General features: G+C 42.6%; 1 long non-coding RNA gene across 1 annotated transcript; it reads right to left on the bottom strand.

Moving 5' to 3' along the window:
• Window positions 1-12,312: 12,312 nt before the first annotated feature.
• On the bottom strand, window positions 12,313-15,415 carry LOC119952097. The gene is made up of 3 exons (XR_005457761.1): window positions 15,374-15,415; window positions 14,528-14,580; window positions 12,313-12,572 (listed from the first exon to the last, which is right to left on the bottom strand). It is a non-coding gene; the product is annotated as an uncharacterized LOC119952097 (long non-coding RNA).
• Between the last annotated feature and the right edge of the window lie 1,723 nt (window positions 15,416-17,138).

Here is a 17,138-nt window from a genome sequence, read left to right as displayed (position 1 = left end):
GAGCAGCATTCCTGCACCAGCTGGCACCGCAAAGGTAGGTTTTACACCTGTCTTTGGGGCCTTCCACTTCTGCTCCAGTCAGATTGAATGGTTAGAGTGGGCACATCCCCAGTGAGTTGTTAGAATCACTCCTGAATCTTATCTGAGTCAGTACCTGATTTGTATATGATTCTGGGGAAGGCTGACACTGAAACAGGGTGGTATCTAAGCAGCAAAATGTATCGCATGGCCTGAACTCCCAGTTTGTGCCATTGTTATACACATTGTGTATACACATTGTGTATACATTATTATACACATTGTCTGTTTCAATGTGTATAATATTAAGAAGTAGCCTAAATTAAAACAATATGCACATACTGTAAAACACATAGGTCAAGTTGGTAAATAAAATGACAATTTTTCTGGCCTCAATCTTCATGGGCGGGATTCCCCGACCCCCCTGCTGGGTCGGAGAATCGCCGGGTGTTGGCGTGAATCCCACCCCACTGTCCTCCAAATTCTCCGGCCCCCCAAAAATTGGCCCGGCGTCAATCGCGCCGCCCGCCTCGGAGAATGGCGGGGACCGGCGTGACTCAATGGGCCCCGGGACTGCCCAAATTCTCCGGCCCGCGATGGCCCGAAGTCCCGCTCGTTTTTTGCCAGTCCCGCCGGCGTAAATTAGAGTAGGTCCCTCACTGGCGGGACCTGGCGGCGTGGGTGGCCTCCGAAGATCTTGGAGGGGCGCGGTGCGACCTGGCCCCGGGAGGTGCCCCCCACGGTGGCCTGGCCCGCGATCGGGGCCCACCGATCCGTTGGCGGGCCTGTGCCGTGGGGGCACTTTATTGTTCCGCACCAGCGGCTGTAGCCATTGCCGCTGTGGAAACGAAGCCCTCTGCGCATGTGCGGGGATGACGCCAGCACACACTGGCGCTCCTGCGCATGCGTCAATTCGCGCCGGTGGGCGGAGGCCCTTCGGCGCTGGTTGGCATGGTGCCAAGCTCCTTTCCCGCCGTCCGGCGGGGAGCAAACCACTCCGAAGCGGGCCTTGCCCCTGAAGGTGTGGAGGATTCCGCACCTTTGGGGCGGCCCGATGCTGGAGTGGTTCACGCCACTCCGTCCCGCCAGAGTTGCCTGCCCCGCTGATTATGGCAGCATCCCGCCCCATATTTTTGCATAAGCTCGGCATTTAAATTGATCCCCTCTCCCCCTCCCTTCGTTTTAGCCACAAAATACTCTACTCCCATTTATAGTCAGCCTCAATTTTTCTCCCCACGAATGCATGTCTTACTTGCCTTACATTTGACCTTGCAACTGGACCTAAGGGATCAAGTAGGTGATATGTGAAAGTGCACAGAAGTCTAAGATGCACCCACTCGGAGACAGATATGTATATATATAAAATGTGTGTGTGTGTATATATACATATGTTCTTTGTACTGTTTAGTACGGGGTAATGTATTCTATATTTAGATTTTGTGTTTCATCTTAAATATGTGGCTACTTTGACCTGAAATTTCCTCAGAGGGTGGTGCTAAGTGTGCACCGCAATGTGATTCATATCCCTTTCACTACCTCTCACTAATTATAGGAAGCACTTCATTAGGTCTGAGCATGAACGCTGTGGTTTTGGTTCAGTAGCACATATGCACAGTGAGGACCAGTCATTAATTTTTTGCAGAATTAGTTTTTAAACAAGGGATGTAGTCAATGATAACGCATTAGTTACAAGGGATATGATCCTTGCGGTTACATTTACATTCACTCTATCAACCTGATACCAGCCAAATCAGTCTGACTGGAATTTATTTTGTCAGAGTTTGAATGTCAGAAGTATTATGTATGGAAATTTGGAGAGCAGTTGAATCATTATCAAAGCAGGTCAGCAGCCCCTGCAGTGGTCCAGCACATTGATCAATGAATAAGTGTATAGCGAGGAAGATCCTTGTATGGTTTTCTTGGCCGATGCTGTTTTTATTGATACAAATTCAGCTGCAGACTAATGGGTGCTGACACCAACTGAGGAGATGGTTCGGAGGATGGGACTAGGCTCAGCTGTTATGCCTTTCGCAGTCCAATAGCAAAGAATGTTTAGGGTTAATTGGACTGAAATCCATCCAACTCCCTTGGGGAGATATTCCTCAATGACCAAAAAATTACCACAGCCAGCATTATATTGCAAATAGGCAATTTGAAATGCATAGTTAGAATCCCAACTGAATTAATAGTCCTTCTGCCTTCTGTATTGCGTGACAGTGAAATAATGAAATGTCACAGGAACGGGTAAGCAAGAAACAAGAAGTTAATTACATTGGGGTAGGAATTGGGTGGATGGAGGCTGTATTGAGTGGCAAATCCCTCTGAGCTTGGTAACATGATGCCTGGGGCAATATATTCCCAGTTGGTGGCTCACTGGAAATAGGTAGGAAATGGCAAGTTATTGGGCAGGAAGCAGCAACTTGGACGATATACTCGGACAAGTCACAACGAGAAGGCTTTACAAGCATCATGCACTTGGGAATGAGTAACCTGGGGCAGAGGTGGGGCACAGACAAGTAACCTTGACCACTCAGCCCTAAACGGAAAGTAAAATAAACTTACCAGTTCTTCTAGCTGTGGATCCTCTTGCTGTTACCTTCAATGGTGGAAAGTCAGAATGCCTTCCCTAATCAGATCGCCAGTGAAAATAGCAGTGCCCCCAATGACATTATCAGATCCTGATCTGTATAAAGAAAAGAACCTGACCAACTCCAAGAGGCCACTTTGCTGCCTGCTTAGGAATTAAGCAAATTAAAATAGAAAACGGTGAGAATGGAGAGGGATGTGAAACAGTTAACGCTGTGGGACAATTTTAACTGTCCACCTGGCCTGTTTCTGAAAGACAGGTAAAATTGAAATTACTTCTCGTGTATCTTGGAATTTAGGCCCACTCAATTTTCAAGTGACTATGCCATTCAAATGAGGGAACAAAATGTACAAGCCACCGAGACTGACAGAGGGCCGAAAGTCAGTCAATGAGACTCAGCGGGGCTGATCCAGGTCTGTCACAAGTTGTCCAAACCAGATGGAGCATGGCATTTAAAATTAATGAGTATATGTTTGAATGGAGTTCATCATTAAACAATCAGGGTTGCTTAAATTTTCACATTCTTTAATGTGGCAAACAAAAGTCAGATTTTCAATATATTGTCAAAGTGATCAGACAATCTCCTTTCAAACTTGGACTATCTGGTTTAAAGCTGGATTGGTGGTCATATTAAACTGCACAATGATCACAGCACCTTAGGGAAGGTATTTTGCACTTTTGCAGATCCTTCAAGGGCACTGTACGGATCATAGTCCAGTATCAATGGGTATTATTATGGTACTATCTGGTTCTACTATTTCAGTGTGAAGAGAACCAGGGAATATGTGTGTGCTCCTTTTGAGAAAAAAGGAAAGGCGAGCGTTATTGCTCTGAGTACTGGGAGTCATTTGCAGCTTTCAGATGCAATTATTGCTGGGTTACGGTTAAACAGTGTTCTTCTATAATGTTTTATTGATGAATACTCTGAATTACAATTAGAGAAATGAACAGAACTGAAATGGTTATAAATAATTATTAATTTATAATCTAATTCTTATGCAGAAATGTTCCTGCAGCCCTCCAAGGATTATGCTAATTATTGAAGCATTTTCCTTATCCAATTAGTTATATTTACAGGCTTAAAAAATATATATTTTCAATTTGTGGGCTAAGGGAATGCAACCTTGTCATTTTTGCAGACTATGCATGACTTGTTCATCCACATACCTAAACTCCAAAAGGAAAAATTCAGTTAGTGATTGGGCTGACTGTTTGTTTTTTTTTTAATGTCAGACTGGCAAATTGGCTGATCTTGATTTTTCTTACAGTATCCTGAGGAAGCATGTTCGTTCAACGTCAGAAAATTAAGTATCTGGGGCAGAGGATCTTTTCTTGAGAAGGGATTGGTCAGAAACTGCAGCAGTGGAGTGATAAACTGGATCATAGTCTCAGAATGTGGTTCGCCAAGAGATCATAGAGTCCAGGACAGATGGATTGAGAAAAAGAAAGAGCATCTGCAGGGCCAAAAGGAGGAGACAGTACTCTGAAGTGCAGGGAATGTCGAATTACTGGAATTACCTAATTGAAGATAATGGTTCCAAGTCACTCAAAGTACAGTGGTCCTGAACTTCACTGTGGAACAAAGATTACCCAAGAAAGTGAGCAGCAAGTAGATGACAAGATAGCACAGGGGTGGCAGCAAAATCTCCTTTATGCAATCATGAATGGAAATCCCATATAGCAGGATGTTTTTCTAATAGAGGGAAAAGGATATCAAAGAATGGGTGAACAACCTCTGGGCAGAGTGGGTGAGCTGTCAAAAGTCTTTCTTCATGTTGAATTCGATGACAACCAATCTATGTTCATGCCCATGCAGGGGGATTTCAGAAGTTAGGCATTCGATTGAGAATAATACCTCCAGGATGGTAATGTTTCCTGTGCTAGGCACTGCACATGTGGCTACAGAGCTGGTGCAAGGAGGAAGGGTTCACATTCAATGACCAAAGCAAGAACAGAACCCTGCATTTAAGATGTGAGGGGGAAAGAAATGAAATTAAATGAACAAGAGCTAATGCCTTAAAATATTGGGGTGAGAATTAGATGGTACAAATGTGAACACACAAAGGATTCTACACACAGTTCCCACACAATCAACCAAAAAAGAAGATTCTCATAAAGGAATATGTTGTGATTGTTGGAGGACAATAATCTCAGTCCCGAGATATTGCTGCAGGAGTTCTTCAGTGTAGTATCCTAGGCCCAACCATCTTCAGCATAACCATCTCTCCACCATAAGATCAAAATTGGGATGTTCACTGATGGTTGCAATCAGTGCCCAATGTTCAGCACCATTTGCTAGTCCTCAGATACTGACGGATTTCGTGCCCATATGTAGCAAGCCCTGGACAGTCAGGCTTGTGCTGATAGGTGGGCACATAAGGCAATGACAATTTCCAATAGAGAGAATTTAACCATCTTCCTTTGACATTCAATGGTGTAACCATCACTGAATCCCCATCTAATGACATCCTGGGGTTACCAATGCCCAGAAACTGAACCGGAATAGATATATAAATACTATGGCTATAAGGGCAGTTCAGAATAGGAATTCTGTGAGGAGTAACTCATCTCCTGACTCCCCAAAGCCTGTCCACCATCTACAAGGGACAAGTCAGGAGTGGGATGGAATACTAGATGAGTGCAGCGCTAATAAAACTTGAAAAGATTGACAACATCCACAACAAAGGAAGCTGCTGATCAGCACCCCACAAACCTTAAACGTTCCCTTTACACCGACACACAGTGGAAGCAGTGTGTGCCATCTACAAGATGCATAGCAATAACTCACCAAATCTCCTTCCAAAGCATCTTCCAAACTCTTGAACTCTAGCACCTTGAAGGACAAGGGCAGTAGATTCATGAGAGCCCGATGACCTGCAAGTTCCCATCCAAGCCACAAGCCATCCTACTTTGGAACTATATCACTGTTACTAGGTCAAAATAGAACCATAGAATTTCGCCAGTGCAGAAGAAAGCCATTCAGGTCTTCAAGTCTTCACTGACCCTCTGAAAGAGCACCCTATTTCGGCCCACTCCCCTGCCCTATCCCCATAACCCCGCCGAACCTATGGACACTATGGGGAAATTTAACATGGCCAATCCACCTACCCTGCACATCATTGGGCTGCTAGAGATTCAACAGCCGCGTCCCAACACCAATACGGGCGTGACGAGGCTCCTATGTGTGCATTACAGGCCAACAGATGAGGGAGATGGGATAGTAAAGGTGATCTACTTGTAGTTCAAATATATGCAAAACTGAAGAGCAGTAATGTCTGATTATTCTAATCATTCCAAGGCGGACTGAAGCATAGGTAACCTATGTGATAAATGTCTGAAACCTTTTTTAGAAAGCAGGATTGCTTCCTAGAACAATCTGTTTCTACTGTATGAAGGAAACCAGCATTGCTTAATGTATTCTGAAAAATGAAATGAAGCAAGTCGTTGTTGGGATGAGGAGAATAATTGGAAAAAAGAGGCACGGCATAGTTTCATTGTCAGAATAGAAGGAAAATGAAGAGTCAAAGATAAGAGTGTGGACTAAAAAAAGGTAAAGTTCAGTTGCGATAAGGGATCTGACCCAAATTAACTGGGCAGAAGACCTCACAAACAGATCAATTGATCTCAATCAGTATTGTGAAACCTCCAAATACAAAATAAATATTTCTGTAAGGCAAAAAATGGCTGCATCAAGGAAAGGTTTCCACAATAAGTACAGAGTTTAAAAAAAACTGAAACTGGAAAAGGAAGTATGTGCTAAAGTTAGGACTGGTAATATGAACATTTCTATACATAGCCATAGAAAAATAATCGATTTGAGGGTTGGACTGTTCAAGCAAGGAGTAGGGAAACAGCAATTATAATGGTTGATGGTCTTGCAGAGATACTTCATATTGTTATCCGTTATTTTAATGCTTGTGGGAGTGAGACAGTAAGTGTATTAGAGAGTGCAAACAATAGAAGTGATGGCAGAAAAATAAATGGTTCTGAAAAATAGCAGAATACAAGAGAGTAAGTCACAAAGCCTTGACAACAGTCACCGCAGATTTTTGAAAGAATTCCGCATATTTAGGAATGATTGATTAACAATCTACCTCTGTTGGCTCCGAACAAAAGGCCTTTGCCAGTTTTAAAAATCATTTTATGAGACTGGTGCCTCTCCAATGTAAGTACTATGTTCTCGGAGAGAGGATAAACCAGGCGCGGGATTCTCTCAGCCTGGGGCCGGGCCGGAGAATCCCCGCGACCGGTGCGAATCATGCCACGCCATCCCGACGTCGGCACGAATTCTCAATTGGCGCCAGCGTAGTTGCCGCCGGCCGGGGTCCGCTCTACGCGGCTGGCCCGCCGATTCTCGGCCTGGGATGGGCCGAGCAGCCGTCTTAGAAACGCAGAGTCCCGCCGGCGGCGTCCACATCTGCTCTCAGCCAGCGGGAACTCGGCATGGAAGGGTCAGGGGGTGGCCTGTGGGGGGGCGGAGGGAGGGTCCGACCCAGGGGAGGCCTCCGATGTGGCCTGGCCTGCGATCGGGGCCCACCAATCGGCGGGCCGGCCTCTCTGGCTGGGGGCCTCGTTTCCTCTGCGCCGGCCCCTGTAGTCCTGCGCCGTGTTGCGTCGGGGCCAGCGCGTTGAAGGAAGGCACTGCGCATGTGCGCATTGGAGCCGGTGTCACTGTGCATGTTTGGATACTGCGGCGCCCAGTTGACGCCGGGATCAGCAGCTGGAATGGCGTGAACCCCTCCAGTGCCATGCTGGCCCCCTGTGGGGCCCAGAATTTCTGATCCTGAGGCGGTGTTGGCGCCGTCGAGAAACGCGACAGCGTTTCCGACGGCATCAACACTTAGCCTTAGGGTCACAGAATCCCGCCCCGTAACTAAAGACCAATTAGTCTAAAATGAGTTAAGGGAAAACTCTTAGAATCCATAATTTGAAGTCAAATTTGTGAGCATTTTGAAAAGCACGAGTTAAGGACAGCTAGCTCAGACTTGTTAAAGGCAAGCTGTGGTTTGCAAATTTAATAGAGTTTATAAAGTTTCTGATTAGATTGACAAATGGACAGCAGTTGTAACTGGATTTTCAAAAAAACACATTGATCCATGGAGCAATAGAACTACTTCTTTTTCTGTACTGTCAATTCCTTTTGTGAGATGCAACAGGAAAGTGCTCAAATTGTCAGCTTTACTTGATTAGGTTTGGATCCACTCCAGGTAAATCTGTAAGCATCAAAATTTGATGTACTCATGACTCTTATAGCCATTCATAGACTGCACCATTGAGATGAGGCGGGGCAATAATTGTATCAAGTTAACCTTGGCTAACCTGGACGCTTACTTCCAGGTAGTACATTAATGCAAGGTAGTCTACCGACTATTAAAAGTGTAATGACAATACTGCTTATTCCAACATACTGGCATTTTTACATTGCAATTGTTACATTTCTTTTAGCAAACTCAATAAAACATTGTCAAGGCACATGTGGATCTTAAATCAATATGGTGCTCAGATTAGTATCGGTATCTCTGTATTATTGAATACAGGTAATGAATATGTTACTCTCACACCGAATCATGACAGGTCATTGATTGTTTCTTTTATTGAAAACTGTGTTCTACTATATATTCCTAGTGTATATATTCTGATTGGGCAAAATCTACTTGGCCAAAAGCTTGTAGACATGGATTAACATTGCCCTTGAATGAAGTGAATATACTTGAGCATCTGTCCATTGGGAGAGAGTAATACACATTGAACGTTAATCAAATTTTCAGTTTTCTGATTGTATGGTGGACCAACAAGGCAGTCATTAAGATATTGTCCCAAATCTGGGCTATGTAAGATATGTCTGATGTTGTGAATTCATACACGGTAGTTCCTAATTTTGATCAGACTTTCAGAGAAAAGATTCTAAGAAATAAAGAGCGCACTCTTCCCACAGAAATCTTTCGGGGATAAATTCTGAGTTATTTTCCATGACACAGAAGCCAGTGGGAGACCTTGACTCAGATTTTACAAGATGACATTTATATTTTATTCACTGTTGATTCATTCTGTGAGATGCGCGTGGAAAATGCTCAAGTTAACAATTTAACCCTATTTATATCCTGTTTAGTTGCATTTATATCCTCTTCCAGCAATGCAGAGGACATCAGAACAATCTGATTGACTGACTATTCATGGTCTTTGCTGTGATGAGTTGCTCAATTGCTATCTTAACCTTGCTAAGCTGATCCCTTGGGCGCGATCTTCTGGCTGTTCATGCCGGCGGGATCTTCCGGTCCCGACGATGGCCTGGTCCCATTTCCTGGCGGCGTGGGGGTGGATTCAATGGGAAATCCCATTGACCCAATTATCCTGCTGCTAGCCAATGGTGGGCTGTCTCCCGTCGCTGAGAAACATGCCACAAAGAGGCTAGCGAATCTCGCCCCTTCTAGATGGTATACATAAAAACAATAGGTACACTATTTCGTATTAATTTCCACACAGTGGTTAAAATTACATAGCTCTGCCATGTTCTATAAGCTATAAAAGATGGGTGCAACTAAACAGGATTAAAACAGAATGGGTTTAGCAGGGTGTTTCTCAGCACCCACAGCCCAGGTATCAGTGCCAAGGTGCCAGGCTGGCAGTGTCAAGGTGCTAGCAGAAGTACCAGGGTACCACCCTGCCCAGAGCTCGACCACGCGAGGATTTCTAATGGCATGGGAGACTCCCTCCTCCACTGAGTGCCATTACACCTGGTCCATGTTTGTGGAAACCAGTGCTAATCGGTGCCCTGGCGAGGTCACCCAGGCCATTAGTTCCCGGGCCCCGGGAAAATAAAGTACAAATATATGATAAATCTGGATCTTGCCCAGTGAGGTGAGATCCAGATTGCAACTCGTTAAATCTCACCAGGCTTTTCATGAGTCAGAATCTCACGAGGGACCTCTCGCGAGATTTAACAGCCTCATTGCATCATCAACTCCGGCACCATGAGGCAATTAAATTGCACCCAACGTACGCAGAGATTTTTCCATATAGGAATTTATAACGAAATAAGATAGCAACAACTGCACAGAGATTTAAGGGATTTGATTTTGGAAGCCTGACGGAAGCAGGCAGGCCCAGACTTTTCTGACATCATCTGGCCTACGGTTTGCCAGCATCTTCATGCCTCTGGGCCAATTATAAGGAGGAAAATCTGGCAGAGTGATGCTATTCACCGGAAGCAGTAGTTAGCTCATTCACATAATTCATAATTAAATGACCTATTAAAGCTAATGATCAAAAGTTTTTAATGAAAATTTTCAGTGAGTCATTGGGTCCCGCGGGCTCCTGCTTGCAGACCGGAGTGGTAGGGGGAGGAATGTTTGGAGGTGGCGACAGCCAGCACCAGAATTGATTTGAAACTCCACCCACAGCCCCGCCCACAGCCATTAAATCTACATGGCTCCAGCTGTGGTCCCAGGATGCTCTGAGCAGTGGTACCCTCTTCACAATGCTAGTCTGACAAATGGACATTTTGTTTTTTTTCAACTTTATAACAAGGGCAGAGACAGCTCTTCCATCTTGGGACAACCTCTCTCTCCATTACCTGCATCAGAAGGTTGTTACTGTCTGAGCTGGAGGAACTCCAATTGACTCTCTAGCATTGGAAAGTCACCTGCCATCCTCAAATCGTGCAGCAATCTAATTGGCCAATCCTTTGAAAATCTTGTGAGGTGATTAATCCCCTCAAGGTGTGGTGTTGGTCCCTAAATTTGTTCCCGACATCGAGATGTCAACTCCAAGATGAAAATTTAGTCCAAGGTGTTGATGAGGAGAAATTCAACAGTCATGCATTTGCAGCGGAATTATCTGTCAGCATAATCCTCCGGTCCGCTGGCAGCGCACCCACGCCCGCGGATTTCCCGATGGCGTGAGGTGGCCACAATGGAAAATTCTATTGCCGGCGGGGGTACCCCGTGCCAGAAAATACGGCTGCGGAGCAGAGACTCCTGTCGAAGGTTTTTTTTTTAACATTAAATCAACATCGCGTGATGAAATTTAATTCGGGCAGTGGTGCAAAACCGGTGATATTAGATCAGCCACCCATTATGACTGCAATGGAACTGATTGTGCCACCACCTGAGACCTATTTCTATCCCTGCAAAGCTGTATTTCGTGTCAAGACCTCTCTTGACAGATTCCCCTTGAAGTGCACTAACTACCAGATTGGACGTCGGCGACCTCTAAATATTCAGGGAAGCCAGCTGAAATACACAAAAATATATGTTATTCAGGGTCAGCAAGTGGGTGGAAATTGGAAATTTGGTGACCATGACCGAACTAGAGGTGAGAGGAGGTGAAAAAACATTCCTAATAATTTTGCTTTTGTGTAGCCAGGACAAGCTGGAGCAGAGATGAGCTGTGTGTCAGTTTGGTGTCAGCCAGCTAGAATTAGTTACGTTCCAACCTGCAAGCTGTATCAGAAGGTCCAATTGGTGTCTGCAGTTGACTGCTTTTATAAAGATGAGCCCTGAGATCCAATTACAATTGGGCCTCAGGTTGGTATCTTCAATGGCAGGGCTGGAATGACAAGTTTACCCAGGCAAAACCCACAAAAATCTGAAATTGGAAATTTAAAGTCGGCACAAAAACATTAAAAGAAGACGTCAGTGATTCGGACAGGAATTTGGCACAGATTTAAATTTTTAATATTGAATACATTAAAAGCAAAATCCACACATGACACCCAGGTGTACTAAATATAAAGTAGTCATGACATTTAATTGTAATGTGACATAGACAGGACATGCTGTTTCTATGCAAAACTTTTAATCTGGCTGAATGAGCAAGATATACATTTTTTGATTTTAGCAAATAATTAGTAGGTAAGCAGCGACACTTTTATATTTTAGAATGAATATTAATATATAATGGACAAGGAGCAACTAGACAGCTGTTGTGAAGAACATTAATCTGTGGCAATAAATATTTTATGTTAACAGGGAGATGATCATCTAATAAGAGAAGTACTGTTTTTGTATGTTGTGAGGAATCCGACTCATTGTTTTGAGAGTATACTTTCATGTGTCTTCGTTTAGATTTATAGACAGATTTAGATTGTGAAAAGTACTGATTAAAACCAGAAGTGTGCATGTGCCTTGTGATAACTTATTATAAATGAACATTCATCTCATTCCAAGTAATAATGAGAAACATATCTTACAATGTGATATGCAGGTGATTTACCTGGAGGCGGCAGACATCAGAGGAAATATTGATTTCAGGTTGCTGCTCAACATTTTTGTAGAGAACTTTTAGTCCACGAATATAACACTGACTTATTCTGTGCCAATAGGAATTTGTGATTTCAAGCTGAAGGTTTCTGCTCTACAAAATATCATTTGTGCGGCTAAAAATGGTTTAAAAGTCAGTTTCAGTTTACTGAGGAAAATGTTTGCAAACCTGTCCTGGCCGTCATACTTTGCAGAATTAACTCCATGCACACACCCAATTTGCTGCACCTTCCCTCGGCTCCATAAGTAACCCTTTTTATCATATTCACAGGGCCGGTTGGTGTCCTATCAGAGGGGTCAACATTGGATGAGAGCGGTATCCGAACTTATGTACAAAAAATGGGCAGACGTCCCAGCCAAAGGCAAGTACCAATGAAGAAATACAGGAGACTGAGACCCCGGCTCTCACACAAAGGACCCATGCCCTTCTGAGTCAGGTAAATGAAAAGGTAGCTTAACACATGGTGCCATGAGCTTTGTGTATTGCTGAAAACATGTGAGAATTACCAACTGCTCATATTATTTTAATCTCTTGCCATTCATCCTCTATCTATCGTTATGTTGTGTAATGATTACAAGGATCACAAGGTTTTTGTCTGTAGCTGTAGCTGCAGTGCAATAGATGATTATCTGTCTTGTAGTATTGGTGGTCCCTGAGTGTTTGCACAGTCGCCCCACTTAACTGTCCGGACAGAATGGAGTTCAGCCTAAAATACAGTTTAACAAATGCAGTCATTATAACTTTTCAATCATATAAAATGGGAATGAACTAAAACAATACAAATACCCTCCACACTAATAGGAACACATTGAATGGGAGCCAACCATTATTCCTGCTACTGCAAGATGAATCTCACACAGCAACTATCCGTAATGGGACATAAAATGTACAATGAAAATGTCAAGAGCTACTCTCCCGTTGAATACTCTGCAAAGCAGAGAACCATTAGGAAGGCCTTAAAAAAAAATTAATCAAATTGCCTGAACCTCATTATGGGCTACAATTTCTCTTGCAACTACTGTCACAATGTCTAAAATAGTTATAATTGACCTAATGTTTGAATGAAAAGTTCGAGAGCAGCTATGTCATTGATTGAGTTAATCTGATCTACAACATTAAATATTGTTCCATTAGCTAAGAATGAGCTGTCCTGCCATTCATTAGAGTACTATAGATTAAGCCGCAAAGCCTTGCATTCTTTAGATTGATAATCTCGAAAGACTGATGCCATTCTAAATAGTTTGCCCTCACTAAGGAACTTTCTTTTTGTGAATAAATGTAATCAGTAAAATCTCTCTGGTTAGAGAGCTCAGAATGTTTCCTTTTGTGGAATGAAACCCTTGCAGAGCACCTATATTTTTAATAGCTTATTACAAGAGTGTGGGGACTGGTGCTTCGTGTACAGAGCCACCTGATGTATTATGTTTAGTTTTGGGCACCATAACTCAAAATACATATTAGCCTTAGAAGGGGGTACAGTGCAGATTCACTTGAATTATACCAGGGTTTAAAGAGAGAAATTATGAAGGCAGGTTGGCTTGTGTTTCCTTGAAGTTAAATGGTTGACATTGACCTAATTGAGATGTTTAAACCGAGCGGCTGCAGAGAAACTATTTCCTCTGGTAGGGTAATCCAGAAGAAATTTTAATATTACACTGAAAACATTGAGGAATGAAGTCAGAATGCACACTTACATAAGGTGTAATTGGAATTCTAGCATGGTGGCACAATGGTTAGCACTGCTGCCTTACAGCACCGGGAACCCGGGTTGAATTCCGACCTTCGGTGACTGTGTGCAAGGAGTTTGCACATTCTCCCCGTGTCTCCATGGCTTACCTTCAGGTGCTCCCGTTTCCTCCCACAGACCAAAAATGTGCAGGTTAGGTGGATTGGTTAAATTGCTCCTTTCTGTCAAAAGGTTGGGTGGGGTTACGGGGATAGGGCCTAGGAGGGGGTGCTCTTTCAGCGGGTCGGTGCAGATTCAATGAAAAATGAAAATGAAATGAAAATCGCTTATTGTCACAAGTAGGCTTCAAATGAAGTTACTGTGAAAAGCCCCTAGTCGCCACATTCCGGCACCTGTTCAGGGAGGCTGTTACGGGAATCGAACCGTGCTGCTGGCTTGCCTTGGTCTGCTTTCAAAGCCAGCGATTAGCCCAGTGAGCTAAACAGCCCCTAGTGAGCTAAACAGCCCCTATGGGCCAAATGGCCTCCTGCACTGTAGGGATTCTTTGATTCCATGAAAATTGTTCGGTTAATTTTCAGGACTCAGAATGACAGGCTTTTATTGGATAAGGCTATCGAAGGATATGATCAAAGGCAATTAAATGGAGTTGAAATATAAATCAGCCATTATCTGTTTTATTGGAAAAACAGGCTCAAGGGGATGAATAACCTATTCCTGTTCCTATGCCTAGTCTAATTCAACCTGAGTACTGTTGGCTTTTAGATAACTCCAACTTTCCCCTCTTCTTTGCTCAAGATGTTAATTCCTCCTGGAATTTGATAATATTTGAGCTGGTATAGACATACCTTGTCTAAGTAGCCATTCTTCCTGTGAGAGCATGGGAGGTGCAGGGGTTGGCAGTCTATTCAATATGTACACATGCAAACTTTCAGTGGAACAGCGTAATGATACAATCTCATATAGATATCACTTACGACTGATCTGGCTAGTTCCTTCCAGTTCTGGATCTTCTGAGATTCATCATTAACTGGATAGGAAATCAAACATTTTGATATATACAGGATGAGTCACTCATACAACTTCTTTACATTTTATAGACTATGGAAAAAATTCTGAAGTTACTTTATAGATATTTCTTTAAATGTTAATTCCAATCCATTTTTCTTGTACAAAGGTAGCGAGACTAAATCCATTAGTACAACTGTTATCAGACTATGTTGCTACTGTGAGCAGACTGTCAAGCAGAAGTAGTCACTGTCTCTAAGACATCTTTAAAAAGTAAAAATAAGTCCCTTGGTTTTCAGAGTGTGAAACATGTGGTGCCTAATCACTCTGAGCTTGCATGAATTTCTTGCTGTGCATTGGCTGAACTTGAAAACTTCTAATCAAAAGAAGGTGGACTAAATCTGTAGTGGTAACCGGATTTATCACCCTGTAATCCCCACTGAAGTGTCTTCAGAATTAATCAAGAAACAAGGGGATCTCTTTTTGAAATGTAATTCAAATTTAATTTTAAAATATTAAAAATTTAAAGCCACATTAAATAATTCAAATTCCCTTTATGTTCAGTGACCTCCAAGAATACAGAGAGTGCAAAGTTCCATTATTTGCCGTCTGTGTAAATTTAATATATAATTGCACTCATGACTCCATACAAAATTTTCCCTTGCAAGTGACCTGAATTCTTTTTCTGCCCATTTTTTTGCTTCAACTATTTTTCTTTTACTAATGATACGCAGTGGGGGGCCCCAGTGACACAAGTGAGTGAGGTCCTGCCACCCAGCCAGGAATGGGTGAACCCCTCACTCAAATTTGCTTACTTCAGTAGACTGAGCGTTGATAGTTGTTCGCCAGGCTGCAGGGCTCCAGAAAAATATAAAAAAGGAAGATAAGAAAAATCATATAATCCTGAAAGAAACAAGTATCAAGCAAGTCATTATAATCCTAAATATATAATAAGTCTGACAGGATATTACATACGTAACACACACAAGTCTTCTTGCGTTTTTGGTATGAGTACCTGTGTCCACCAATAGATTCATAAAAATAACACGAAAGAATTAATACCAATTTTCACTAACTTAAGTGAAACTACCAGGTTTATTCAGAAACACTGTCAGAAATATATGGCTGTCTGAATGAATTTCATGTCCCTCTTATTTTTCCCTGGGTGGGAGTTCAGGATCATCGAAAGTTGATGGACTTTCGGCTGGGCTGTCGAATCTCCTGCCACGGGTCCTGCCACAATGGAACCGGAAAATCCCGGGCCCTGTTTTTGCTTCACTAGATTAGATGAGGAAACCAACTAAGCACATGTAACTTATCCTTCTACCATCCCCCATTTCAACATCGAACTGTCTGTTGAACTATTCCAGAATTTTTGTTTTTATAAGGCCCTTACCACTTAGCCACTTAATTTCTTTACCACTTTAGGCCCTCAGTTGGCCCACGAGTGGGCAAGCCACCTGTGCCTCCCATTCCGCACAGTAAGCTGCAGTAGGGAGATACAGGTAGAGGTTAGAAACGGTGCCCATAGATTTGTGTCCAGTTTTAGAGGCCTCGCAATACTGCCGACCCACTCCTAGGGTAGCTTAAAATTCAACACCATGATTGAAAAAGGCTTCAGAAATATCATGTAGTGTTGAGTTAACCTAGAAATCTTTTGTGTTACTAATAATATAGAAGATCACGTATTATATACAAGTGAGGAGCCAGTCGGAAGCGACATAACCCAGACAGAGCTTACAGTCAACTCTCACTTCACCTTGCCCCGCCTCTCCATAGGTTTCTTGCCTCACTATCTTGCACAGGCAGTTTAGTGCAAAAAATCTGCTGTCATTGGGGGTGTGGGCCTCTGTAAGGTGCTCTTTCAGAGTCGGTGCAGACTCGCTGGGCTGAATGGCCTTTTTCTGCACTGTAGGGATTCTATGATTCTAAAATGTTTGTTTGTAAAAGTATGAGATTTTCTGATATGCTCTTGTGTAGGCTTGCTCCATAACTGGGTTTGGAGGTAGCTTTGCTGGAGGTAAATGCTACTGTAAAGGAAAATTCTGAATCTGTTCCAGAGTTCGAATTTATAGGTTTATAAAATTTGCTTTTTTATGTTCTAATAGCTGCAAAATCTTTGTTCTAAATCTGAGATGGTGCTGTGGTGCGGATCTATTTATTTTACTTGGCCACTTTTAACATTGAAAATTTGTTACATCTGGTAATTTAGGATAAACATGAATCCAATTCAAACCAATCCTTTGGTGCTTTTAATATATATATATATATATATATATATATATATATATATATATATATATATATATAATGTCAATTTGTGAATATAGTATACACTGTAAATCCTGATACAATGTCAATCTGTTCAGATGTATGATATAAATGTTAGTCTGTACAGATAATATACAATGTCAATCTGTGCAGATAATATATACTGCCACTTTGTGCAGATACTATTATATAACGTCTATGTGCAGATTATAATGTACAGTGTGAACTTGGACATTAAATACCAGAATAAAAACACATTGAGTGAGAAGGCCACAAAAGGTCATGGCTGGATTCTCCACTTCAGCGGCT

The sequence above is a fragment of the Scyliorhinus canicula genome, chromosome 17 (genome assembly GCF_902713615.1).
Source record: "Scyliorhinus canicula chromosome 17, sScyCan1.1, whole genome shotgun sequence".
Taxonomy (NCBI): domain Eukaryota; kingdom Metazoa; phylum Chordata; class Chondrichthyes; order Carcharhiniformes; family Scyliorhinidae; genus Scyliorhinus; species Scyliorhinus canicula.
Note: the sequence above shows the minus strand (reverse complement) of the source record. Positions and strands in the feature narration are given on the sequence as shown.